Raw genomic sequence first — 27,323 nt, 5'->3', positions numbered from 1 at the left:
ACATAACCCAAGCCTGTCTATCAAACCAGGAAACCACCCATGCTCTCCCTGACCCTAGCAATCAGTTCCTCTTTCTCCTAAGCCCCAAGGAAGTACCCTGAGCAGACACGGTGCTCTTGAGTGATTCTAGCTTGGAGTCTGCTGCTCTTTTGCAGCCTATCTATTCTGTACTTGTATGGTATCTCTGATTAAAACCTGGCAGCTTTGCTATTTTTGTGTGTTTCTTCAATTCCTTGAACAAGAGGTCAAGAACCTGTAGACATCTGATTCAGACAAAGACCACAGGCCACACTTAAGAGACTGAGGCTAGAGAACTGATAGCTCAACGTTAGCAAGTGCTACATAGCAAGATCCTGTGTCTATAAACATAGTCAAAATGTTAAAGCCCCCACATCCCTAGAGTAAGGAAGGAAGGGCATCATTACCATGTAATAAACTAGCCGGGAATCGCATGTACTAATTTACGCTATGGTTTCGATAGGAAGCGTACCTTCCAAAATGTCTTGGTTTGAAGGCTGGGTCCCCAGCTGGTGGTGCTCTTGCAAGGTGACTGAGTTGTGAACACACTCTAACCTCATCAGCGTCACTTATAGCTGAATAGACTATCAGGAGGTAGGGCCTAGATGGAGGAAAAGGAAAAGGTCACTGGAGATGTGCCCTTTAAGGGTCTATCTTTTCGTGTGTGTGTGTGTGTGTGTATGCATGTGAGCGTTTGTGTGTCTTCTCATCTACTTCTTGGATACCACAAGCTGAGTGGCTCCCCAGTGCCATGCTCTTCTGCCACGATGCTCTGTATTGCCCTGGAACTAAAAGCAATGGTGCCAGTGGATCATTGACCAAAATATCTTTAAATAGTTCCTCTCAAGTATTTTGCCTCAGCTACATAAAGTGAACAACATAACTGCCTCTTCCTTTTCCTCTTCTTCACCCTCCTCTTCCTCCTATGCAGCTGATTAAACCCAGGGTGTTATGCAGCACTCCACCACTGTGCTTAGACAGTCCCCTTCCCTTCATCTTCTACCGCATAGATGGAGGATATTTTCAAATTTAGCAATTTATCACTAAGACATTCATTCTCCCTTTTAAGTAGTAATGTGATAGAAAATTCTTAACAGCCGCCTTGCTGGGACATGAAACCCCAAGTTTTAGCATCTTCCTGCTTTGTGGTATAACTACTTCTATCACAGCCAATTCCAACTTTCCAACATGACATCAACAGACTAACAAAATTCACAAAACTCTAACAATCAGCTCAGATGAGCAGGCAGAACCAACAGCAGCTGACCATTGCATTTCATGCACTGATTCTGAGCCACGAGGTCTTTGAAGAGGTTTCTTAATTTGATTCTTCATACACTGAAGTAATAAAGTACAGCAAAAGTAAGAAATTAGATCTGTAGCTCAGACCAGTGCATTACCCATGAAACCACATTATTTGTCACCAGTTGGATACAAACTACTTCTGGCTATTATCCTCACCAAGTTAAACAGTATGAACAGGAAAACTGGAAGGATTCATGTGTTCAGTCTATTATCTTAGATTTGGTGAGTTCCATCTATTCAGTTTAGAAGTTAGACCAGAAGAAAAGACAGATGGATGACCATACATACTCTAATGTGTGAGCGTTTAACAGACAAACCACGACTACAAACTACCATGTAAGATCCATTCTACCACAGTGATCTAACCGTGACTGATGTGCCTTCGTGAGGCTCTCAAAGGCCCACTTACGATGTAGAGTTTCAGACTCCTTGGTGCTGTGTGCCTGAATGTGAGGACATGGAGCAGGCAGGCAGGCCTGAAACAGCCTCAGGGCTTGTCATACCTGTCTTCCCTCTAACAGCACTGCAGACAGCCTAGCCTTCTTGTCTACCTGCTATTCCTGTCTTGTCCCTTTCCAAGCCTCCAGCTTACAGCAGCTGCAACAGGAGCAGGCTAAGCTATTGGGTTGAAGGAGTCAGCGACTGCCTGTGCAGGCATCCACAGCCTCCAGAACGCTGAGCGGTCATGGCTGGGAGGGGAATATGAGCTTAACTTGACCCAACTCTTTTGTCCCATAGACTTCACCCTTCATACATAGGAGTGAGGCTGGAGAAGGACAGAGTGCAGAGGGGAGCCCTTGGGTGCAAAGGGGAGGCAGGCAGGATCGCCTTGGGCTTTCTCTACTGCTTTCAGCACTCCTGGTCTTGGATTGCAGAAGTCCAAGTTTCAGGCCCTGGTTAATATCACTGTGGTACCTGGAGAAAGCAGACATCATAGACTGGGAATCTAGAGGGATTCTAGTTTTTCTCTGGCTCTTAAGTCCCAGTGAGCGGTTGGACTCTCTCCTTAAAAGCATCCTACAGAAAAAAAAAAAAAAGCATCCTACAGAACCACAGCCCCTCTACCGTAGATCTGCCATCTTGGACTCCTCCCCGATTCTGTTCTATATCCACTGCCTTTCTCTCCAAGTATCCTCATCGTCAAAGCCAAAACAAATCCATTAAGACTTCAAAAATTCTGCCTTGTGTCCACAGCCAAGCTGACATAGCCACACAGTCTTACACTGGGGCAACGTCACTGCCCCTCCACTAGCGGATTCTGCCCTCCTCAAGTTACTGCAGATAACAGGAAGAGTGGATAACATGTCCGAGTCATCTAAAAGGCAATTATCTTGGGAAACAAGGTGCTCTCTCCTCTCTCTCTCTCTCTCTCTCTCTCTCTCTCTCTCTCTCTCTCTCTCTGACTGTAGATCCATCTTCAGCCAACGAGAAGAGACCAGAAGCTAGCACTTTTATCTTTTAAAGACTTTGTTATGAAAAACTGAGTCACCCAGAGATAGAGTGCAGCATCAGAAATCTTACTCGTGTTGACATGGACAAAGAGGAATAACTTCCAAAGTCTAAGTCCTGAGCCCAGATGGATTGGAGTTTTTTGAGACAGTGTGCAAGGCAGTGTGTCATCACCTTGAGTTCCTTATACTATTGGTGGGTTACAAGTCTCTATGGTTTCATGATTTGGGTGCACAAACAAAAGATTCCCTAGCAAAATGGAACCAGTCTAGATGTCCCTTAACAAATGAATAGATAATAAAGATGTAGTACATTTACACAATGGAGTTCTATTCAACAATAAAGAAAAATGAAATTATAAAATTTGCAGAGAAATGGATGGATCTTGAAAGGATTATATTAAGTGAGGTAACCCAGGCCCAGTAAGTCAATCATTGCATGTTATCTCTCATATGTGGATCCTAGCTACAAATGTTTAGACTTGTGAGCTGGAACCAAAAATCAGTAGCAGAGGCCAGTAAGCTAGGAAAGGGCTATAAGGGAGGGAGGGGAAGGGAGGACTTAAGGGGATGCTATTGTATATATGTAAGTAGAAGAACAGATTATAGGGAGTGGAATGGCATAAGCAAGGCCAGAAGATTGATCAAAAGAAGGGTGGGGGAGGTTCAATCAAAATTCAAGATATTGTGAATAAGACAGATGAAAGCCTACTCTTTTGAATAATGCCACACCCAGAAGCCATAGTTTGTTACTAGACAACTTTCAATGCCAGGGATGGGATACCTTCCAGTGAGTTGTTGGCCAGGGAAGTCCCTGTTGCCCCCAAAACATTACAGGCTATTGTCAAGACCCTTGGATTCCCATGAGTAACAGATGTTAAGACCCTATTGCTGAAGACTTCACATGCCTGGGTGGCAAGGTCACTGAGAAATCAAGCTGGGGCTGAGCTGAAAACCTCCTCTATGTAGACCAGCTGACAGAAAGCTGGAAAAAGCTGCACTGCATGCAGTGCTATGGGAGACAGAAGTCATCAGTGATGAAAACAGTGGATACTAGTAGCCTCAAGTTTGGCCAGCCAGGCCAAATGTCTAAACAGGTGCAATAGTGGCATGTCTATTCTAGGGGAAACCAACTGCTCTCTCATTGGACTAGAGTCCCCCCCTCTATGGGAGGGAATATGTGCCTGGTACTGAAAACCTAATCAAAAGCCTGGTGGGGGAAGTCATGAGCCTTAGAAGTGTAATGCCTGCTCTTATCTGGCTAAATGTATATACTATGCTCACAAAACTGTCCTGTAAGCAATTCACTTAATGTTCATATCCATATATTAACACTACTCTCACTTTTGGTTAGAGAAGCTTCTCTTTTCAGATGGCAGTGACTGCTGGGATGTTCCAAAAGCCAACATAGTGCTGAGAAATGACAGAGGACTGTTTGGCACTGAAACATCTCTATCACACCTTCCAAGGCTCAGGGTCCATTGTGGAAGAGGTGGCAGAAAGAATGTAAGAGCCAAAGTAAGGGTAGGACTGCTTATTATACAGCTGTCCAGACAGAAATTGGCCTCGATATCCACAACCTTGCAGTGTCTAGCAATACCTTCACAAGACCCTCATAATAGGAGAAAAAGATGATGACATCAAAATAAAAGTGATTAATGGAGAGAGTGGAGGCACTATGGTGGAGAGTAGATTTGTGAAGGAGAAAGTGGGAGAGGGAAGGGAATCATCATGTTTTATTGTCTGCAAGTATGGAAATTGTCAAGAAAAAAAGTGTCAAAACAGGGCTGGAGAGATGGCTTAGCAGTTAAACGCTTGCCTGTGAAGCCTAAGGACCCCGGTTCGAGGCTCGGTTCCCCAGGTCCCACGTTAGCCAGATGCACAAGGGGGCGCACACGTCTGGAGTTCGTTTGCAGAGGCTGGAAGCCCTGGCGCGCCCATTCTCTCTCTCTCCATCTGTCTGTCTTTCTCTCTGTGTCTGTCGCTCTCAAATAAATAAATAAAAAATTAAAAAAAAAAAGCTGTTTGTTGATGGGGTGTTTGTGTGTATGGCTGCACTATCCAGATAACACACAGCACAGTGCGCTGCATAGATAGGGAGGAGACACAGGGTCACGCTGTCTCCCTTGTCAAGGTATGTCCAATAGAAACTGTTTTAGAGTTATCATCTGGGCACGGTTTCTTTGTTAAACTTTTTCTACCACAACCTTAGATTCTTACGCTTTTTGTTGTTGTTGTTATTGTTTTGTTTTGTTTTTTGAGGTAGGTTCTCACTCTAGCCCAGGCTGACCTGCAATTCATTATGTAATCTCAGTGTGGCCTTGAATTCACAGTGATCCTCTTATCTCCCCAGTGCTGAGATTAAAGGTGTGTGTCACCACACCAGCCCATCCTTACTTTTTTCTCAAATATTTCATTTTATTTATTTATTTGACAAAGAAGGGGGAGGGAATGGGCATGCCAGGGCCTCTAGCCACTGCAAACGAACTCCAGACGTGTGCACTCCCTTGTGCACCTGGCTAACGTAGGTCCTGGGGAACCGAACATGGGCCCTTTGGCTTTGCAGGCAAGCGTCTTAACGACAAAGCCATCCCCCAGCCCAATCCTTACTTTTTTTCCAAGAGGGACAGCTGATACTGTTCCAGCACTAGGCCAAACAAACTCTCCCCCATCTTCACTGGCCTAACTGAAGTGAGAGTTATGCAGGAGAGGAGCCTGCATAACTCAAAGGCAAGAGACTAATTGTGATGGTTAACCTGGAGGGCCAACTTGATGGGACGTAGAATCACCTAGAGAAACATCTCTGGGTGTGTTTGTGAGAGAGTTTCTAGAGAGGATTAAGTAAACGGGCTGGGGCCCGTTCATCTCTGCTTCCTGGCTGAGCATACCCTTCATACTCTTGCTATCACAGCTGGAGTTGCTCTTCCTGCCAGGCCCTTCACACCGTGGGGGGCTGTTTATACCCTCAAACTGCGAACCAAATGAAATCTTTCCTTCCTTAAATTGTTTTCTTCAGGCATTTTGTCACAGCAATGAGAAAATTAACTAACCCAGATGGCATTTTGATTTATAAAGTGCTTTTTAAAATTTATTTATTTGTTGAGAAAGACAGGCAGGTACAAAGAGAATGGGCACGCCAGGGCCTCTAGCCACTGCAAACAAACTCCAGATGCATAAGCCACCTTGTGTATCTGGCTTATGTGTGTACTGGGGAATTGAACCTGGGTCCTTGGGCTTTATTGGCAAGTGACTTAACTGCTAAGCCATCTCTTCAGCCCAATAAAGTGCTTTTACTCACTGCGTTTTTACCTATTTGGGGATCACACCTACGTGGCACTCCTATCTGAAACACAAGCCCCTCTATAGTACTAGAAGCTTCTATCTTAACCAAGGCTTTCTCCCCAGACCCTATTTATCATTTAGGTTCCATTCCCGTAGGTAGATGGATTTCCCTATTTCTCCTGTTTCCCATTTCTAAAATTATTTTCTATTCTTTTATTATTTCATCAAGTTAGACAAAGACAGTTGACAGGAGTTAAATTATCCTGCAGGCAGATCTATACATTATTTCTGGATTGCAAGTATTTACTTTGTCTGGTTCCAATAATAGTAAGGCAAAAGCAAAACACCTAGTATTTGTGAGCCCTCTTGCTATTTCCCTTCCTCCATTTCTGGCCTAAAAAAAAAAAAAAACGTAGCAGAAGCACTCATTGCTGGTTTCTTCTTCTCAAATTTAGTCGGAAATGCTGACTTTCCACTTCACATTCCGTTCCTCTGAAGTCCTGTTTTCTGTTCTGTTAATGACAGCCCCAGGTTGGGAGCCTCGCGGGGAAGGAACAGGCTCTCTGCTCCTTTTGCTCTGCACATCAGTCAGTCTACAGTTTTGCCCAAACATCTTCAGGTCCAAATGTCTCTCAACTTCCTGTCCAGGATCCACACCCACCTGGGCCTGGGACAGCCACAGCCTTAATGGTTTCAGCAGCTCCCTGACATCTGTGCATCCCCACTGCCTGTCTCGACTCATCCATCCTACTGGTGTGTCTTGAAGGGATGGCGCTGTTATGACTTGGACATGGTTTGAGTGTGTCCCCTCAAGGGTTTCTATGTTGAAATTTAATTCTTACTTTGAAATATTAAGAGGGTGTGAACTTCAGCGGTAGGGCCTTTGGGAGGTGATTAGGATCACACAAACACATGAAAGCTGACATAGTTGGCTACTGGTGGGCTTAAAATCAGAGCGAGGACTGAAGAGTGTATCTAGAACAGATGCTTAGCAAGTGTGAGGACCTGGGTGCATGCCCCAGCAACACACACACACACACACACACACACACACACACACACACACTATCCATCTGCTCCCTGTCTGGCTAAATGATGCCCTGCACTGCTCGCAGGAACGATTTCACCAGATGAGGGCCCGTGACTTGGGACCAGAACTGTGAGCCACAGTAAACCTGTTTTCTTTGTAACTAACTCACCCAGACTGGTATTACGTTATCAGCAACAGAAAGCAGATTAAGACTGGCCATTACTCAGTACTCCACTTCCTTGCTAAAAACACACATTTTTAGAATTTAATATTCCTGTTTCCTTGTTGGGTACCCAGGGGTTTGCTTGCTCTGTATCAAACCTAACTTTCTATTCTTCCTGCAGTTATGTCCCTGCATCCCTCAAATCTCTCTGGGTCTCTCTGTCAGTGTAGCCTTTTGGTTTTAGTCCTCCAGAAACTGACGCTGAGATAAGTCTTTAAATAAGAGGTAATCTCAGAAAACACTGGCAGGGAGGAGACAGGTACTGACGGGAGAAGAAAGCAAGTAACCAAGAAAAACACGTTATTGGCCTCGGGCACTGTGACTCCGAAATGACTAGTGTACTGTCTCAAGCACCCTCCTGGGTTATTGCTGCCTTCCGTTACTGGAGCTACAATCAATTCTTGCACTTTATGCTATTAGGTTCCACAGGTCACCACCAACAGGGATCAGTGAACACTGAATCTTTGCTTCCAGGGACACACAAGGCTAGTTTCCTGACAGTCTAAGCTCGCTTTACATGTGTTTCTCTTTTAATTAAATATATTAAACTCAAGGTCAACGACATTCTCACTCATGCTTGATGAAGTTTACCTAGCACACATATTTTCTCCATCACGTATATGGCAGCCTTCTTGTGCACAGGAATGCTAGACAGCACTTATGCTATGCTAAGCGACGCTACACTATGCTTAAGGACCATTTGAAACAGGGAAATCACACGCAGACACACAGCACAGTGCAAAAATGTGAAAAACACAGCACTCAGAAGACTCCAGAAAGGACCCTTGTGATTGCAGTCTGAGAGCTGGTCCAAGAAGGCACAGCCACCCTCACCCAGCCCAGCATGAAACGTGCCAGTGGCCTCACATTTTTTGGCTTTTTATGTTAAGAGCTGACTGACTGCAGAGGCTCTATAATTATTGATCTGGGAGGTATAAATAAACTATATGGCGTGGGAAGATCTGCAAAAGCAGGAACAACAAATAATGTGGATTAAAGATACGTACGTTCAACTGTGAAAACTGTGGAAAACTAAAGATAACACAGAGTTCTTTCCTACCAAGCACAAATTTGTTCTGTGAGGTACCCTGTGGATGATACGATACTGAAAGACTTGGTATTGTTTCTTCTCTGTTTTTTAATTTTTTTTTGTTCATTTATATTTACTTATTTGAGAGTGACAGAGAGAGAAACAGAAAGAAAGAGGCAGATAGAGAGAGAGAGAGACAGAGAGAGAGAGACAGAGAATGGCCATGCCAGGGCCTCCAGCCACTGCAAACGAACTCCAAACTCCAGACGCATGCGCCTCCTTGTGCATCTGGCTAACTTGGGTCCTGGGAAATCGAGTCTCACACTGGGGTCCTTACGCTTCACAGGCAAGTGCTTAACTGCTAAGCCATCTCCCTAGCCCCCACTTTTTTGGGGCAGGGTCGCCTGTAACTCAAACTAACCTCAAACTCACTATGTAGCTGAGAATGATCTTGAATTCCTGATCCTCCTGTCACCACCTCCTGCGTTCTGGTATTACAGGCCAGCACCATCACATCTGGCTAATTCCATTATCCTTACTTGTCTACATCAGGTGTCTGCAATGTCAGCTGTGGGACAAATGCACCCCTCCATGTGGTTTTCACACATAAAGTTTTATTGAAACCCAGCAGGATATTAGAAAAATGTTGTCTAGAGGCATTTCAGGGCTTACAAACCCTAAGATAGTTATTACCTGGTCCTTTCCTGAACAGTTTGTCTCACTCTAGTCCAGGCTGACCTAGAATTCACTATGTAGTCTCAGGCTGGCCTTCAACTCACAGTGAGCCTCCTATTTCTGCCTCCCCAGTGCTGGGATTAAAGGTGTACACTACCATACCTGGCTAGTCTATACATTTTTAAGTCATTTTATGACATTTTAAAAAATAATTATTTTTCTAAATTTGAGGCAGGACCTCATGGTTCAGGCTGTCCTAGAACTCTCCATATAACCCTGAACCCACAATTCTATCTCTACCTCTCATGCGCTGGGATTACATGTGTGTACTATAGCATCTGGCTTTAAAATTTCTTTTCTTCTTATGATGGTCTTGTGTAAGCAGTGTCAGGCACTGTGAGGTCATGGACATCCAGGCCATTTTGTGTCTGGAAGTGCACGTTGCAAGGAGTTCTACCCTTCCTTTGGCTCTTACATTCTTTCCACCACCTCTTCCGTATTAGACCCTGAGCCTTGGAAGGTGTGATAGAGATATTGCAGTGCTGAGTACATGACATCAAAATAAAAGAGAGACTGATTGAGAAGGGGAGGGGATATGATGGAGAATGGAGTTTCAAAGGGGAAAGTGGGGGGAAGGAGGGTATTAACATGGGATATTTTTTATAGTCATGGAAGTTGTTAATAAAAATTTGAAACAAATTTTTTTCTTTTTTTTTTCAAGGTAGCTTCTCACTCTAGCCCAGGCTGACCTGGAATTCACTCTGTATTCTCAGGGTGGCCTCGAACTCACGACAACCCTCCTACCTCTGCCTCCAGAGTGCTAAGGCATGCCCCACCACGCCCGGCTTAAAAATTCTTTTGAACAGTGTATTTTTAAAATACTTCTTCAAGTGTCTTATTACATCATTTTATCCCTCCCCCTCTTGTTTTCCCTCTTTCAGTGTTATGGGTTGAAGCTAGGGCCTATGTGAGCACTCTTCCATTAAGCTATATCCTTATCAAGTGTCTTTTACCTTTAAAAAACATCATCTGGACTACAGTGAGACCCTACCTCAACCAACAACAACAAAAAAAGTATCCTTGAGGCTGTCAGGAGGAATCTGGGTTCAAGGTCAGCCTGGGCTACACAGTCAGACTTCTCTGCAAAACAAAAGACGGACCACCAACAAGCCATGGCAGTGTACTGTGGGGAGGTAGGGAGGGCTCAAGTGCAGGCTCACCTGTCTGACCCAGACCCTCCCTTCCACTAGGAGCTTTGCGTTCCAATGAGAGGAACTCCCCACAACTTCCAGCTTCATTTAGCCAAATTTGTTTGTTTCCTCACAAGTAAATTACTTGTACCATCAACAGTCAGACTCTGGCTCACAGATCCTTCAAGGAATCATAAGATGAAAACTTGTTCAGTTGGCATTGTATTTACAATGAATGGAAATGATTTTGTTCCTGTAAAATCCAGGAGAAATATATATAACACTTGAATACAATTGCTCTTCCTAAAATTACCACTTCCCTTTTTGAATGTGACAATGTCCATTTGAGATTGATGAAAAGTTGCAATAAAAGAACACTGAAAATTGTAAACAAGGGCTGGAGAGATGGCTTAGCGGTTAAGCGCTTGCCTGTGAAGCCTAAGGACCCCGGTTTGAGGCTCGACTCCCCAGGACCCACGTTAGCCAGATGCACAAGGGGGCGCATGCGTCTGGAGTTCGTTTGCAGTGGCTGGAGGCCCTGGCGTGCCCATTCTCTCTCCCTCTCCCTATCTGCCTCTCTCTGTCTCTCTCAAATAAATAAACAAAAATTACAAAAAAAAAAAAGTAAACAATTTAAAATGTTGTGCTACTGGGCTGGAGAGATGGTTTAGCGGTTAAGCACTTGCCTGTGAAGCCTAAGGACCCCGGTTCGAGGCTCGGTTCCCCAGGTCCCACGTTAGCTAGATGCACAAGGGGGCGCACCTGTCTGGAGTTCGTTTGCAGTGACTGGAAGCCCTGGCGCACCCATTCTCTCTCTCTCCCTCTATCTGTCTTTCTCTCTCTATCTGTCACTCTCAAATAAATAAATAAAAAACGAACAAAAAATATTTTTAAAAAACTAAATAAAATAAAATAAAATGTTGTTCTACATTTAGTACAATCAAAATGCATTTATTTTAAACAAAGGGTATAATTTTTATTAATAGAGAATCTCTCTTTTCTCCCTCCTTCTGTTCAGCGCTTACAAAAAGAATAAGTATCACAAAATGATTCTCCTATCAGGAATCGGGTGTACTTCAATCCAGCTCTGCTACCATTTGCCCACAATGAAAGCTTTCATAAAATCTCTTGAGTTTTCCTCTTCATTATCCCTTGTATGTTTTGCCATGGTAATCAGCAATTAATCTCCAGATATAATTGGACCCTTGAATCAGTTAGGACTTTTTATGTTGAAATCCAAATAGACTTAAAAATAAACAGCAAGGTCTTTTCACAGGTTGCAGGGAGAATGAGAGTGAGCACACAGGAGTGCAACTCAAGAACATAGTGACAGGAGATCAAAATCAGCATCGCCAATGAGGGCAACAGATGCTGTCTTCCCCAGATGTGACATTCTGAGAAGAACACACAATCAACGATGGGCTGTTCCATCAGAAGTGGGTATATCCAGTGTCAACATGAGGAAGCAACATACGTACCCCAGCTGAGGGGGACATTCTATCAAGAACTGGCCTAGATTCCACAATACCACTAAAATTTTAATGCAGTAAAAGACAAACATTGGTAGACCATGAAAAACTTAATTAGATTTCAGAGAACTGACATGTGACCCCAAAAGTCAAAATTCTAAACTAGTTCCTAGACTGGAGGAAGAAGCATGTTACATAGATGCCCCTTAACTTATGATGGGATGGCACCCTGATAAACACACCAGGAGCTGAAAGTAAGTAAAAATGCACTGAGGGCTAGAGAGATTGCTTGGTGATTAAGGCGCTTGCCTACAAAGCCAAAGGACCCAGATTCAATTCCCGAGGACCCACATAAGCCAGATGCACATGGTGGTGCTTGCATCTGGGGTTCGTTTGCAGCAGCTGAAGGCTCTGGAGCACCCATTCTCTCTCTATCTGCCTCCTTCTCTCTCACTCCCCCGACTCAAATAAATTTAAGTTTTTTAATGCATTGAATGCACCTCATCCACCATGCATCCTTGCTGTACAACACAGCACACTGGAGAGTTGTTTTTCATGATCTTGGGGTTCACTGGAAAGTGTGGGTCATGATACCTGCCACTGCCTGGTATAGTTAGACGTGATCCTGTCACATTAATTTAAGATTCCAGTATGGCTGTCATTGAATGTAATTTTTGCACCAATGTATGATTTCCATTGAGTGAAATTTTTGTAAAGTAAAAAAAAAGTCAGTCAAAAAATGTTGGTCAAGCGGCTGGAGAGATGGCTTAGTGGTTAAGCTCTTGCCTGTGAAGCCTAACGACCCCGGTTCGAGGCTCGGTTCCCCAGGTCCCACGTTAGCCAGATGCACAAGGGGGCGCACACATCTGGAGTTCGTTTGCAGAGGCTGGAAGCCCTGGCGCGCCCATTCTCTCTCTCTCTCCCTCTATCTGTCTTTCTCTCTGTGTCTGTCGCTCTCAAATAAATAAATAAATAAAAATTTAAAAAAAATGTTGGTCAAGGCTGGGGGGATGGCTTAGTGGTTAGGATGCTTGCCTGTAAAGCCAAACGACCCAGGTCTGATTCCCCAGGACCCACATAAGCCAGATGCACAAGGTAGCGCATGCATGTGGAGTTTGTTTGCAGTGGCTGGAGGCTCTGGTGCACCCATTCTCTCTGTCTCTCTCTAATAAATAAAAATATTAAAAAATAAAAAAAAAAACTTGGTCAAATCATCCTAAGTCATAGACTATCATATATAGGATCATTGGGAAAATTAATAATAATTGGGATTGTGGGACTGGAGAGATGGCTTCACAGTTAAGGCACTTGCTTACAAAGCCAAAGGACCCAGGTTCAATTCCCCAGGACCCACATAAGCTAAACACACAAGGTAGCACATGCATCTAGAGTTCATTTGCAGTGGCTGGAGGCCCCGGCATGCCCATTTTCTCTCTCTCTGTTGCTGCCTCTTTCTCTCAAATAAATAAATTAAAATTAAAATTAAGGAGTTTCAGGTGAGGAGCCTAAGGACAGAACAATCGCTTCCCAGAAGGTGAGACTGTGGCAAAAATGGGATGGAAGGCTAGAGAAGGGTGCTCATCAAAGTTTTGGCTTTGTTTCAAGAGGACGTCAATATTTAGCTTTTCTCTGGTGAACAAGCTTGTACATTAGGACTTATGTCAGCCCAAGAAATATACAAATATGCAGTTCTCCCTCCTATCATTAGCATGAGTGATAAAAAATTTTTGGAAAGTATGCAAAGATACATAATTACAGAAACCAAAAGAGTTGGCTGTAATGAGAAAGGGCCTGTTGATGAGTATTGCATCATATACCGAAACATTTTCGATAAGGTACCGTAATGCTCTTAAGAGAATGAAGTTTTCATGAGGTTATAAATGTGCTGTCCTAACTAGTGTGTTACAGCCTTAGTAACAGCATAATTGATCACAGTCTTTTTGCCAGTTTTGAAAAGTTCACTCATCCAATTTGTAAGAAAAGAACAAATGGGGACAGTGCAATGCTGCATTTATACTACTTGTTAATAATAGTTTCATTAGTTTAGTAGGCTCTTTTTTTTTTTTTTTTTTTCCAGGTAGGGTTTCACTCTAATTTCATGCTGACCTGAAATTCACTATGTAGTCTCAAGGTGGCTTTGAAATCATGGCAATCCTTCTACTTCTGCCTCCCAAGTGCTGGCATTAAAGGCGTGCTCCACCATGCCTGGTTTTGTTTTTTAACTTATTTAAATTTTCATGATTTGCTTTTGTATAAATAATGCATATGCAAGTTTAAGAGAAAAGGAACACTAGTAAAGGACAGTATAGGGAGAACGTCAGGCTCTTCTATTTCAGACCTTTCTTTGCAGGGGCCCTACTTCTTTCCCCCCTATATATCCTTTTCTTATCCTTCCTGGTACATTCTTTGCTTAAACACCACTGGAAATTATAAATATATAGAGATGAGGATTTTTCACAGTTGCATTTGATGTGTTGAGACTAGAAATGTGATTAGGAACTCATAGGTTTGGTTAACCACTAGGAACTGAAAGGTTGGGAAAACAGGTAACCATGAGTTTAGAGCAATAAGGTCTAAATGAAGTTTAGAGACTACATTTGGAGGGAATAAGAGAATATCTATAATTAGAAGATATACAGTTGAGAAAAATAGACATGTTAATTGTTTTTTTAATTGTTTTTTTTTTTTTAATTTATCAGAGAAAAAGGGGAAGAGAGGGAGAGAATGGGCATGCCAGGGCCTCCAGCCACATTAAACAAACTCCAGACGTGCGCCCCCTTGTGCCTCTGGCTAATGTGGGTCCTGGGGAATCAAATATGGGTCTTTTGGCTTTGCAGGCAAATGCCTTAACTGCTAAGCCATCCCTCCACCCCACTAGTTTTAATCTACATTATATGAATTCACAGGAAGTATAATAAAAATAGCCTTTTTCTTTCTTATAAAAAAATAAAATTAAATTAAATTAAAATTAACAAAAAAAGAATTGGCATTGTGGGTCTTGGAATGTAGCTTAGCAGGAAAGCACTTCTCTGGTATAGTAGAGTGAATTAAACATGTCTATGATCAGTCAACAGTCTTGAGACACTAGAATGTGGACATTTAATTGAAAACCAGCTCTACAAAGTTCCATACTGATGTAATAAGCAGCAAAGTAGGGTGGTATTTGCAGTCCATTCCCAATCAGAAAATGATGCAACAAACAGGGCAAAATGGTGCAGACGCTTTCAGGAGGTGGGGAGTCCTCTGTGCAGCTCTTGAGACTGTTTCCCGCATTTAGCATTATCTCCAAATAAAGACTTAAAAAATCTTGAAGTAGTGATAGTGGGCAGGGAGGTGCTAAGGCTGGTGGTGGGGTTTCACAAGGTAGCGTGGGCTAGCCAGTGGTTCCCAGATAAAACAATTCTTGTTTCCCAGCGTTGGTCCTTCTGTTTGCCTTCCCCAAGACAGTGCCTGTCCATCCTTGGTGTAGACAGTGAGTGGCTACAGGCGTCACACCTTCACACACCTGAAGGCTGAGCCTTTCCTTCAAGTTTAAAGAACCCCCAAATTAACCAAGTGTCTCTGACACTTAGAATATAAAGCCTAGACTGACACAGCACGTATGGCCTGCCCTAACTAGACTCCTATCTTTATTTTCATTTCGGATCCCTCCCCTGAGCTCACCCTCACCCACCACAACGTGTAACCCTGTGAACACCATTCTGTCTCTGTCTAAAAGGTTGTCCCTTCACCACCTGATCAACACCTTGTCATGGTTAATCTTGACTGTCACCTTGATTGAAGCAGCCGCCGGGTGTGTCTGTGAGGGTGGTCACAGAGATGATTAGATAATGAGGGCTGGGATGGAACCAAAGGATTGGTTAGTCCCTTGATGGATTTAAAATATGCATTATTGGGAGGCAGGGCTTGGTTGGAAGAAATGGGTGACTGGGGTCATATCCCTGGGGACTCTACCTTGTCCCTTGCCTGCCCTCTTCTTATGTGCCCCTTTTTTCTATGCTTCCTTTCTGTCCTGAAGTGGACAGCTCCCACCATCATCATATCCTGGTCAAGTGCATGAAGCAAAGTGATAATGGACTGAAACCATGAGCCAAAATAAATCTTTCCCCCTCTAAGCTGCCTCTGGCAGGAATTTTGGCAATGGCTACAAAAAGCAAACTAAAATACCCCTCAAGACTCAGCAAAAAGATCACCTAGCCTGTGAGACTCAGCCAGATCCCCAACCCTGTCTTTAGGCCTGCCCCTTTCTGGGTGCCCTTTTGACAGTTTGCATGACATCCTGATTACAGGGTTTTGTTTATTACCCACAGGCCACTGTCTGACATTTCCCGTGGGCCCACCATCTCTGTAAAACACGGAGGATACTGTGGTATCTGTCTTTTCCACCCACATGTTTCCTGGCCTGGTAAATCACTGGCAGGAATTAATGAGAGGATCCGTGAAAGTTCTTAAAACAGTTCAGGACATGAAACAATTTACTAAAATAAAATGTTATTGCACATAAGGCAGCTTAATTCATGTGGGTATTTTCCTCATGAAGGAAAATTACCCTGTTATTCGAGACACATGGAAGTACTGAGAAATGCAGAACGGCGCCAAATGTGGAAAGTGCATATGCTCTAATTTCCTGTTTTTCCCTGAGAAGCTGCTGCCCAAGCCTGTGTCAGGCAATGGGTGGTTGATGGCTGGGCACTTTAGCAGCCCTGGGTCAGAAGAAACGCTGTGATCACTACATATGGGAAAATGGGGAGTGCTGAGGAAAGCCACACTGTACAACTGTCATATTACCAAAGCAGGTGGTTAACCACTCTCAGCAGCCAGCCAGGGCCTCACCTGGGAACGGCTCCTGGTGGAGACTCCGCCGGGCCCTCTGGGCAGCTGGTGCCACACAGCAGACATACTGACACTGGTGGTTTGAGCAACCTCACTCTGAAAAGGTTGCTGATGCTTCCCTTTCTCGGGCCACAAAAATGCCAATAGCTTAGATAGTAGCCCTGGCCTGGCTATATGATATTGTCGGAAAATTTCAGGGCAGAACAAAACCTGATTGATTTCTATCTTTGTTGTTTATTTTGTGAGACAAGGTGTCATGAAGCTCAGATTGGCCTCAGATTCACTATGCAGCTAATGATGACCTTGAACTCCTGAGCCTCCTAACCCCACTTCCCAAGAGCTAGGAGTACAGGTGTGCACCACCCTCTCAGGCTTCCTCTTTAATCCTAGCACTCAGGGGTAGAGGTAGGGTGATCCTCATAAGCTCAAAGCCACCCTGAGACTACATAGTGAGTTCCAAGACAACTTGAGCTACAGCGAGACCGTACCTTGAAGAAGAAGGAGGAGGAGGAGGAGGGGGAGGAGAAGAAAAACCAATGAAAACCCACTACAGAGAAATGTGGCAGACACCTACTGAAGGATGTGATAGGAGTGAGCAGGATGCATAATTCAAAAACCTGTCACATGAGCCTCCTGGTGTTGGCTATGAGGAGATGGCATTGCTTTCTGGCATTCCTGCCAAGAAAACAAAGCTGAATCCCCCATTAAGAAGAAGAAGACAAACCCAAACTGAAGGTCACTCTACAAAAACATCTGGCTGTCACTCATCAAAAATGTCTAAGTCTCAGCCGGGTGTGGTGGCACATGCCTCAGCATTTGGGAGGCTGAGGTAGGTAGATCTCCATGAGTTCAAGGCCACCCTGAAACTACAGAGTGAATTCCAGATCAGTCTGGGCTAGAGCAAGACCCTACCTTGAAAAAATAGAACAAAACAAACAAAAATATCCAAGTCTTGACAAACAAACCAAGGCTGAGGATCCATTTCAGATGGAAGGAGTCTCTTACTCTAAAGAGAAATTAAATCTAATGAGTGACCCTAGATTCAATCCTGAACTCCCTTTCCCACCCTGATCCTATGAAGGGCATTACTGGGATAACACTGATGTATGGACCAGAAATTAAAAGTATTATATCGATGTTAAATTTCTTGAATTTGATAACTGTACTGTGATGATGAAAGAATGTCTTAGTTCTTAAGAGACAGTGAAGAATTAAGGAGCACAGAGCTATGGTTCATGTAACTTACTCCCAAATGGCTCAGAAAGGTGTGTGTTGCACGTGTGTGTGTATGTGCATGCATGTGTGTGTGTGTTGTGCAACATGTGTACAGGAGAGAGAACTCAAATATGGCAAAATGTTAAAAATGTGTTAATCTGGATACATAACATATTGAGTTCTTTTTTGTCTTAAGACAAAATTGTAACTTGTATGTAAATTTGAAATTGTTTTAAAATTTAAATGTGTCCCATTGCCTTGTTAGACAAAACAAAATATAACAAGGTTCTTAGTGACAGATTAATGTTTTTTACCCAATGTACCATCCAACATTGGGAAATGGTTAATGAAATGCAGAGGGCAGGGAAAACCTTTATTCTACAATGTGTTCAAATATAAGTCAACCTGGGCTGGAGAGATGGCTTAGTGGTTAAGTGCTTGCCTGTGAAGCCTGAGGACCCCAGTTCGAGGCTCGATTCTCCAGGACCCACGTTAGCCGGATGCACAAGGGGGCGCACGTGTCTGGAGTTCGGTTTGCAGTGGCTGGAGGCCCTGGCGCGCCCATTCTCTCTCTCTATCTGCCTCTTTCTCTCTCTCTCTGTTGCTCTCAAGTAAGTAAAAATAAAAAAATAAACAAAAAAATAAAAATAAGTTAACCTGCTTATTATATATAACATGAAAGCAGAGGGAGAACCCTGATTAGGAAGGCATGTGTATGTAGGGCATGTGTGAGGTATATGTACATGTATGCACAGATGTGCATGTCCTGTAAATATGAATGTGGAGGCCAGAGGAAAACACTGGTTGTAATATTTGTCACTCGTCCACCTGTTTACTTGAGACAGCTGCTCACTCAATCCAGAGCTGCTGGGTGTTTTTTAGGGAGGGAAGGTCAGTAATGCCCAGAGATTCTCCAGTGTCCACCCTACCGTAGGACTCAGGTTGTAACCATGTGTTGCCATGCCAAGTTTTTTTCCTGGGTGCTTGGGAATCAAATTTGGATCATCTCCAGCCCTCTCAAATACTCATGCTTATGCAGCAAGCACTCAATTATTGAACCATCTCCCCAGTCCTATATTTGTGCATCTTTAATTGTACTTTTCAGAAGTACAACTTCTTTGGGAAGTAATTAGTAGCCCATAGCATAGACTATATGTCCCAGCACACCAAACATATCCCCTTACAGTAGTGACTACACATATCTCCTTGACTCTACTTTTGATAACACCACATTGATAGTTACAATTACCCATGGCTGGAGAAATTATACTATAGGAATGGACAAATACTACATAGGAGGGCAATGCACACATGTACAGAAAACCACAGAACACACCCAGTTCCCAGCTGACTTTGATGTGAAAGGGAAAAGTCATTTTATTGTACCAGGTAACCTTTTAAACCCCAAAGAGAAAAGGAAGAAACAACACTTGCAAAGGTTTTATGATCCAAAGAGGCTGCCACATGAAGTGTTAACATGAAAATAGATGACCTTTTCTTTATTTTTTGTCTACCATTTGCTGTTGGTGGGGGTGGGGGGTGGGAAGGAGTGTCCAAGATACCTAAACATAATCATCCAAGTACAACCTATAGGTAACATTTATTTGGTGGACAACCACTCCCAAATGTGCTGGTTTGACAGCCCTGGAAGGATGGTACCCAGTTTTGTCTGTCAGTCAGCAAGGACAAATACTCCCAATACCCAGTGTATTTCAGCAGCTCCCTTGGACTGATTATCCACACACCAGTGTTTCTCTTCTATCCTACTGTGAACCAGCCTTGCCAGCCTGCTGAGGTCTCCCTAATGAGAGGGAAAGCAAGAACCCCACAGTCATTATGTATCTATAGGAAACATCTATTCTTGAGCTCTTTCATGATTGTACTTGAAGACAAAGAAAATGAAGGCTTTTTCCTTGTTGTCGAATGCAATGCCTTAGAAGAGAAGGTTTAGAGGAGGCAGAAAGGAAAGATTCAAAGAACGCCGCGTTTGATGACTTAGTCGTCTGTCTTGCCCGCCGAGCCAAGCATGATTCTCCAACATAACCAAGTCTGGCTGTAACAGAACCAGGAAAATCTTAACCACAAGCAGATGATGTTTTTGCCAAAAGTCCTGGTGACTTTCTGGGCAAACTTAAACCAAGCAACTTCATGAAAGTGCAGCTGTTAACTCCTCACTCCAGAAAAGAGGGCACGAACCCTACAAACCAAACCAAGCAATGCAGGAGCCAGGGCAAGTCAATGCTAACGTCCCATGTCTCTTGTGAAATAGTTTCCTAGCCCTTTCATACATTTTTGTTAGTTAGGGCTTTGTTTGAGATAGGGTTTTGCTATGTCATCCCAGCTGGCCTCAAACTCACTATGTAATCCGAGTTGTCCTTGAATTTTCTATGTTCCTGCCTCAGCCTCCTAGGTTCTGAGATTATAAGCAATGTACCATGATGCTTGGCTCAGACATCTGTCTTAGCATTTTCTGTAAATTTTAATAGCACAAATATTATTTTACATTGTGTTTCTCATATACACTTGTACTTTATACATTAAAAGTTGGGAGGCTGACCCTGAGACTACAGAGTGAATTCCAGGTCAGCCTGAGCCCAGAGTGAGACCTTACCTTGAAAAAAAATGTTGGGGGGCTGGCCAGGTATGGTGGCACATGCCTTTAATCCCAGCATTTAGGAGGCAGAGGTAGGAGGATCACTGTGAGTTTCAAGGACACCCTGAGACTACAGAGTGAATTCTAGGTCAGCCTGGGCTAGAGTGAGACCCTACCTCTAAAAAAAAAAAGTTGTGGGGCTGGAAAGATGATTTAGTGGTTAAGGCGCTTATTTGCAAAGCCTGATGGATGGGGTTTGATTCTCCAGTACCCACATAAAGCCAGATCCACAATGTAGTGCATGTGTCTGGAGTTGGTTTGCAAGCACCTGGAGGCCCTAGTGTGTCCATTCTCATTCTCTTTCTTTCTCTGTCTGCTTCTTTTTCTCTGTCTTTCATGAATGAATAATTTTTTGTTGTTGTTGTTGCTTGTTTTTCGAGGTAGGGTGTCACTGTAGCTCAGGCTGACCTGGAATTCACTATGGAGTCTCAGGGTGGCCTTGAACTCATGGCGATCCTCCTACCTCTGCCTCCCAAGTGCTGGGATTAAAGGTGTGTGCCACCACGCCTGGCCAATAAAAATATTTTTAAAGAACAGATTTTTCCTTTAGAATTATTTTATTAAATCATAAATATACAACACCTTCTTAACTCTACACATGCGCTTAATTTTTTTAAAGGAAAAACATTATTACACCATGATCCTGGCTAATAGCTTTTCAAAAGTTTGAGAAAAATCTTTAAAAAGGCTTTACATGTCACCTGAAACTTACAAATCCAACATTATCAAAGAAGAAAAGCTCCTACACTCTTACCAAGACCACTACACTGGCCTTTCCTGCAGGGCAAACCGAGCCTGGCAACTGTGGCCCTGCAGATCAGCACCCCCGCTGCTGGAACTGCTGCTGCTAAAGGTGCCTCTGCTTGGTCTGTCAGCAGCTGAAGCTCTGCTACTGGGCCCACTGCTGCTGCTGCCTCTGCTACTGCTGCTGCTGTCTCTGCTACTGCTGCTGCTGTAGCTGCCACTTCTGGAGCCACTGCTGGTGCTGAAGCTGCTGCTGGTGGGTCCACTGCTGCTGCCGCCACTGAAGCTGCTGCTTCTGGGTCTGCTGCTGCTGCTGCTCCTGGGTCTGCTGCTGCTGGGGCCACTGTTACCAGTGCCAGAGGCACTGATGTTGCTGCCGGACTCTGTTCCTGCTTGGGTCCCGCTGTCGGCCCAAGTTGGCGTGGCCGGGTCCCGGGACCGCTGCTCTGTTTGCTGGAGCTGGGCTCAGGCGGTGGGGGGAGGGGAGGGACTCGCAGCTGCTCTGGTTGTCTCGCTGCTCCACGTGTTCTTCTACCTCGCGGTCTGCTCCTCCGCTGCTCACTGCCGCTCTCCCCTCACGTTTCCCGAGTTGCGGAGAGCGCGGTGTGAGGGGAAGCGCCCGCACCTGGCTTTTCCTGTGGCTGGAGCCGAGTCTGGCGGCTTTCTGGTATGCCCCCGCCGCCGCAGTTGGCCGAGCTGCCGGGACTGCTTTTGCTGGCCTGTGCGGGCTCTGGATGCTCTGGATCTCTCCTACTTCTCCGCTGCTGCTTCAATTTCCTATACACCTTACTTTTTAGTAAAAGTGTGTATTTTGCTGAGTTTTTTTGGACTTCCCCCCGCCAGGCTGCTTTGGTGTGGTACCTACACCGCCATCTTAACCGGAAGTCCTTACCAAGACCACTACAAAGAAACAACAATTAAGCTAAGAAACTGTCTCAAGGGCATTTTTTGTTTTTTACAATCCTTCCTCCACAGTGAGGTAATGTTAGTAAATAAGCCAATCCATTCACAAAAAGACTCTCTGCATCTGCTCTGATGTCTTCTGTCATATCACTGCATATTTATGCATGACTGAGATAAGACTTGCCTTACCATTGTTATTTCAATAGCTTGAAGCTGTTCTGTTACCTCCCGGCTCTCACCTCTCCTCTTTATACACAGTGAGCCCACAGCAAGTAGGAAGCTCAGCATGGGCTCCTCCCACCATAACCCCACTTCCTCCACTGCCTCCTGGACCACAGTTTCCTCCACCATATGATCCCCCATGTTCCTGCCACCACCAAAGTTTCCACTCTTCATTGGACCAAAGGTAGAAGTCCAAAATCATTGTAATTTCCACTTCCATAATTTCCTCTTCCATAATTGTCATAAGCACCTCTGTAGGCCCCACCCTGGTTGCCATATTCAGGTCTTCCACCATCATATCCTCCTCTTCCTCCTCTATAACCAGGGCTACCCCTCCAAAACTGCCACCTCTAGGAAGAACAGATTTTTTTTTTTTAAAGTAAGTTGCGTTCTTTTCATTTCCAAAGCCAATTTTTGGCCCTTAAAGGTAGTCTAGCCCCAGCTAAGCACAGATGTTAGAAGGTAACCATTACTGACCACACTCTCACAGCCTGGCAATGTCTGTATGGGATTTTACCTGCCCAATAGAGAAGATGGCTTTCCTCTCTGAGCATCTTGCTTCCTCCTGGTAAAAGACAGCTCAATAACAACAGAAGCAGTAGCATTCTCAAGTGTTCTAGATGCTAGGCTCCCAGCCAGTACTTTGCACACTACCAAATATGAGTTCTCTCATAGGCAAATTCTGAGGCAAGAATTACAAGACAGGTCATTTCTTGAGAAGTAATTCTAGAAAATACTGGTAGGTGAGTGGAAAAGGAAAGCGGGGAGAGGAGGCCAGGTTCCAAGCCAATTACCAGATAGGCCACTGTAGTTTATTTTTTTAATGTTTTATTTATTTATTTGAGAGAGAGAGAGAGATAGAGAGATAGATAAAGAGAGAGAGGGAGAATGGGAACACCAGGGCCTCCAGCCACTACAAACGAACTCCAGATGCATGTACCACCTTGTGCATCTGGCTTATGTGGGTTCTGGGGAAATCAAACCTGGGTCCTCAGGCTTCAAAGGAAAACCCTTAACTGTTAATCTATCTCTCCAGATCTCCACTGGATTTTTTAATTTTCAAGATAGGGTCCTATTCTAGCCTAGGCTGACCTGGAATTCACCATGTAATCCCAGGTGGGCTCAAACTCTTGGCAGTCCTCCTCCCTCTGCCTCCCCAGTGCTGGGATTAAAGGCCTGTGCCACCATGCCCAGGTCTGGAGTTTTTATCTCACAGGAACATTGTGTTTGCCACTTATGTCAAACACAAGCTTCAGAGAGATTTTCTGGAAAAAGGTCAGATACCTGGAGTATTCCCATACCAATCTCACCAGCCACCCACTGAGAATTGTTCCTAGGGACATGACTTCCCTGGTACTTTTCAGGAGAGATGTGGAAATGCCAGCAGCCTGAAGTTGAGCTAGCTTTGCAAAGTATTTTGTTAAGGCAGAGATATATAAGCAAGTACATAGGTGAGGCTTGGAGAAGGTTCCAGAGCCTAAAGCCTGGTCAGGCAGTCTTCACCAAGGGAAAGGCTATGGAACAACAGCCTGCTTGATAAAGGCTGGTGACAGTGGAGGACAATTTCATTTTCTCCAGAGTTCAGAGCACTAGGGAAATTTATTAAACATGAGGAGCATTTGAAATGGGCTCTAAAAGATAACCAGGAATTGAGAAGGCAAGCAGCCTACCATCTGCTGGGAAACTCAGTATAAAGTAGGTCACTGGACAATTTTGTTATTGTTGTAGAGACAGGATCTTGTATAGCACAGGCTGTCCTGGGACTCATTATTTAGAATAGGCTGGCCTTGAACTTGTAATTATACTACCTCAGTTTTTCATGTGCTGAAATTATAAGTATAGGCTACCATTGATAAATTCTTGATTTACTCTGGTGACCTTGCTTAATGTCAGAAGATAAAGCCATGAGTAGAACTGTCAACCTTGAATTCTGCTTTTACAGATTATCTGAGCAAGCCTGAAAGAATTTGTACACCATCTTCTCTACGATTTCTTCATTCATCCATCCAACTATGGGGCGATAAAGATGAATGAAGATGAATGAGGACTTGATATTTTTTATTTACTTATTTGTAAGCGGGGGGGGGGGTAGGGGAGAGAATGGCACTCTAGGCCTCTAGGTGCTACAAACTCCAGATTGCATGCACCACTTTGTGCATCTGGGTTTCGTGGGTACTGGGGAATTGAACCCAGGTTGTTAGGCTTTGTAGTCTAGTGGCCTTCACTGCTGAGCCATCTCCCCAGTTCAAGACTTGATCTTTATTTACAAGATGGTCATACTCCAGTGAGGTCACAGTTGAAGAGAGAACCATTAAAATACATGGCTATCAATGTTAACAGGTTAGGGTGCATACCATATGTACTCTGAAGAGGAAGAATGTGAGTGACAGAGGCTTCCAGGAAAGCAGACATCCAGGAAGCCTAAAAATTCCCCAAGACCTGGGATGGGGAGATGGCTTAGTGGCTGAAGGTGATTGCTTACAAAAGCCTGTTGTCCTGGGTTTGATTCCCCAGTACCTATGCAATGCCAAATGCACAAAGTGGTACATGCATCTCGAGTTCATTGGCAGTGGCAAGAGGCCCTAATAAGCCCATTCACTCTCTCTTTCTTTGTATCTGTCTCTCTACTTAAAATAAAAATATATTTAAAAAAATACCCAAGGTGGAAAGATTATAAGAGCCACAGGGTGGGAAAGAGTATCCAGAGGCATTGCTTCCCCCCAACAATGACTGACTGCTGCTCTCACAACTCATAACTCATAACCCATAACCCCATGGTGAATACCAATAACCCCACTAAGGATGGACCTCAGTGGAGTGGGGGGAAGGAGGAGGGGAAGGGGACCAACATATGATTTGTTCATACAAACAAAGCTTCTAATTAAAAAGAAACAAAACAACAAAAAAATACCCCAAGCCAAAGAATTACCCAAGTAAGTGAACAACTTAATCCATAAAAGATGTCTTCCTTTCAGACTTTCGAATGTCAGCACCTACGTCATTTTGCCTGAGGATCATCTCAGGCTCATAGGACCCAAGGGTACCACATGGGTAGCAAACTTGAAGATCTGAAGGAGAGGCAGCCAGTGATGCATCCACCAATGACTGACAGGGTTGGTGAGTGACTCCCCAGCTCCTCAACAGGATGGGAAACTCTGACTTGCAAGTTCTTCAGTGGTCCTCGACTCCACTTGTCCCCGGAGGAACCAGGCTCGATAAAACCTCCTATAGTCACTCTTCTTACTTGAGTCTCACTTCCCCAGTTCTCTCTACTGGTGATAGTTTCCCAGATAAACCATCTGTACCTGAATCTATGAGTCCTGAGTTTGGGGTTTCATGGCTGGATTGTTAGGGATAAATAATGAGTTGAGCTTGGGAATTCTGAGTTTGTCAATTAGACATCTATGGGGAAAGTACAGGAAGTAGTAAGATGTCCACATATCTGGCTCTTAGAAAAGATGCAAAAATGTTCTGGAGACACAGGTGTGGAAGTTACAAACACACACCCGGCAGTGGTTGCCATGGAATGGATGAGATCTTCATGAATTCCAAGGAAAGCTTTTATTTCATGATACTGTCAACCATTTAATGCTTCCAGTGTGGAAAGCAGTGTAGCAGTTACTGTCTCATTGCTGGGACAAAATATCTGACCATAAGCAGCTTATGGAGGGAAAGGGTTTGTTTTAGCATACAGTTTCTAGAGGAAGTTTCTGTCATGTCAGGGAGAGCATGGTAAGGGTAGACAAGGTGTCACATCCTCACAGCCTCAAGGAGGAAGTATAAAAGTTCAAAATCACCAAACAGAGCTAGACTATATCATATCCCAAGGCCCACTCCTACTGACCTACTACCTCCAGCAAGGCTCCACCTCCTAAAGGCTCCAAAAACTTCCCAAACAGCACCTCCACCTGGAAATTAAGTATTCAAACCCATGAATCTATCTATGAGGGGCATTTTTCCATTCAAAGCACACCACAAGTAGCAAGAAAGATAAGGATACCAAGCTATCTGTTGAAAGAGCATCAGGTAGGAAGAGCCAAAGAAATGGGAGGAAATTAAAAAACTGTCATCCCATACATATATTCCATATGATCCTTTTATCAGATATAGGATAGCAGTATCATCTTGCCTAATGTTATATGGCCACAAAAGAATGGAGCCAGGATGGGACCAGGTATATGTGACTCCTAAGTTCTCTCTTAAAAAATTTTTTTTTTTTAAATTTGCCATCAGAGAGACATAGAGCATGCCAGGGCATCTTCTCACTGCTAAAGAACTCCAGATGCTTTAGCCACTTTGTGCATCTGGCTTTATGTGGGCACTAGGGAATTGAACCTGGGCAAACAAGTGCCTTTAACTGTTGAACCATCTCTCCAGCCCCCAATTGTCTTTTTACTACACCATGCTCATTGGTTCCACCCTGTCACTGCCTCCTAGGTGACTCAGCTTGACTCTCGTTGTTGCAGAGTTCAAGGACAAAATCGATGCTCTGTCATGGGCATATGCTCTTCTTGCTCAGAGCCTCACAGCCTCCATGTCCATGACCCCAGCTCTAGGACCTCAACTCAGCTTTGGCCATTGGATCTAAATAAGATGGATACATCAGTTCTCTAGGGTTCATAGAGGTCCTGCCTTCTTATTGCATGTCCTATGCCTTCTGCCAACCTCCACTTGGATCTGGTTCCCACTGCCTGGGCAGCTCTGTGCTGACCCTGCCAGGGCCTCATTAGGAAAAGTAGAGCCAGAGACTTGCTCTGGATGGAAAGAAAACAAATGAGATCATGGAATCACTGACATGGATCTTTTTTTAGGAAAGCTTATGGAGAATGGGGGAGAACTCAGAGGACTGGGGATGAGTAAATGTTATTCTAATGGAGGTTTTAATTTCCGGGTATGGTTAGGAGAGGATTATTCAGATAATGGTGTTTGAACACTTAGAAGAAAAATGATGACCTCCTCACATCAGCATGATGGCCCTAACACATGAGCTTTATTGACTTTTTAAAAACTTTAAAAAAATATTTTACTTATTCAAGAGAAAAAGAAAGAGAGGCAAATAGAGAGAAAAATGGGTGCACCAGGG

General features: G+C 44.0%; 1 protein-coding gene across 6 annotated transcripts in view; it reads right to left on the bottom strand.

Moving 5' to 3' along the window:
- Rin2 (Ras and Rab interactor 2) overlaps nt 1–27,323 on the bottom strand; it is a 277,407-nt gene that overhangs the window by 126,932 nt on the left and 123,152 nt on the right. For 2 of the 6 annotated variants that reach the window (XM_045156483.1, XM_045156490.1), the window contains exon 3: nt 491–619. The exons of the other annotated variants lie outside the window; for them this stretch is intronic. The gene's annotated coding sequence lies outside the window, so the exon portion shown is untranslated. The remainder of the gene's footprint in view (nt 1–490; nt 620–27,323) is intronic. 6 annotated transcript variants of the gene reach the window in all.

Source organism: Jaculus jaculus, chromosome 8, assembly GCF_020740685.1.
Source record: "Jaculus jaculus isolate mJacJac1 chromosome 8, mJacJac1.mat.Y.cur, whole genome shotgun sequence".
Taxonomy (NCBI): domain Eukaryota; kingdom Metazoa; phylum Chordata; class Mammalia; order Rodentia; family Dipodidae; genus Jaculus; species Jaculus jaculus.
The sequence above is the reverse complement of the archived record's forward strand: the minus strand, read 5'-3'. Positions and strand labels throughout refer to the sequence as shown.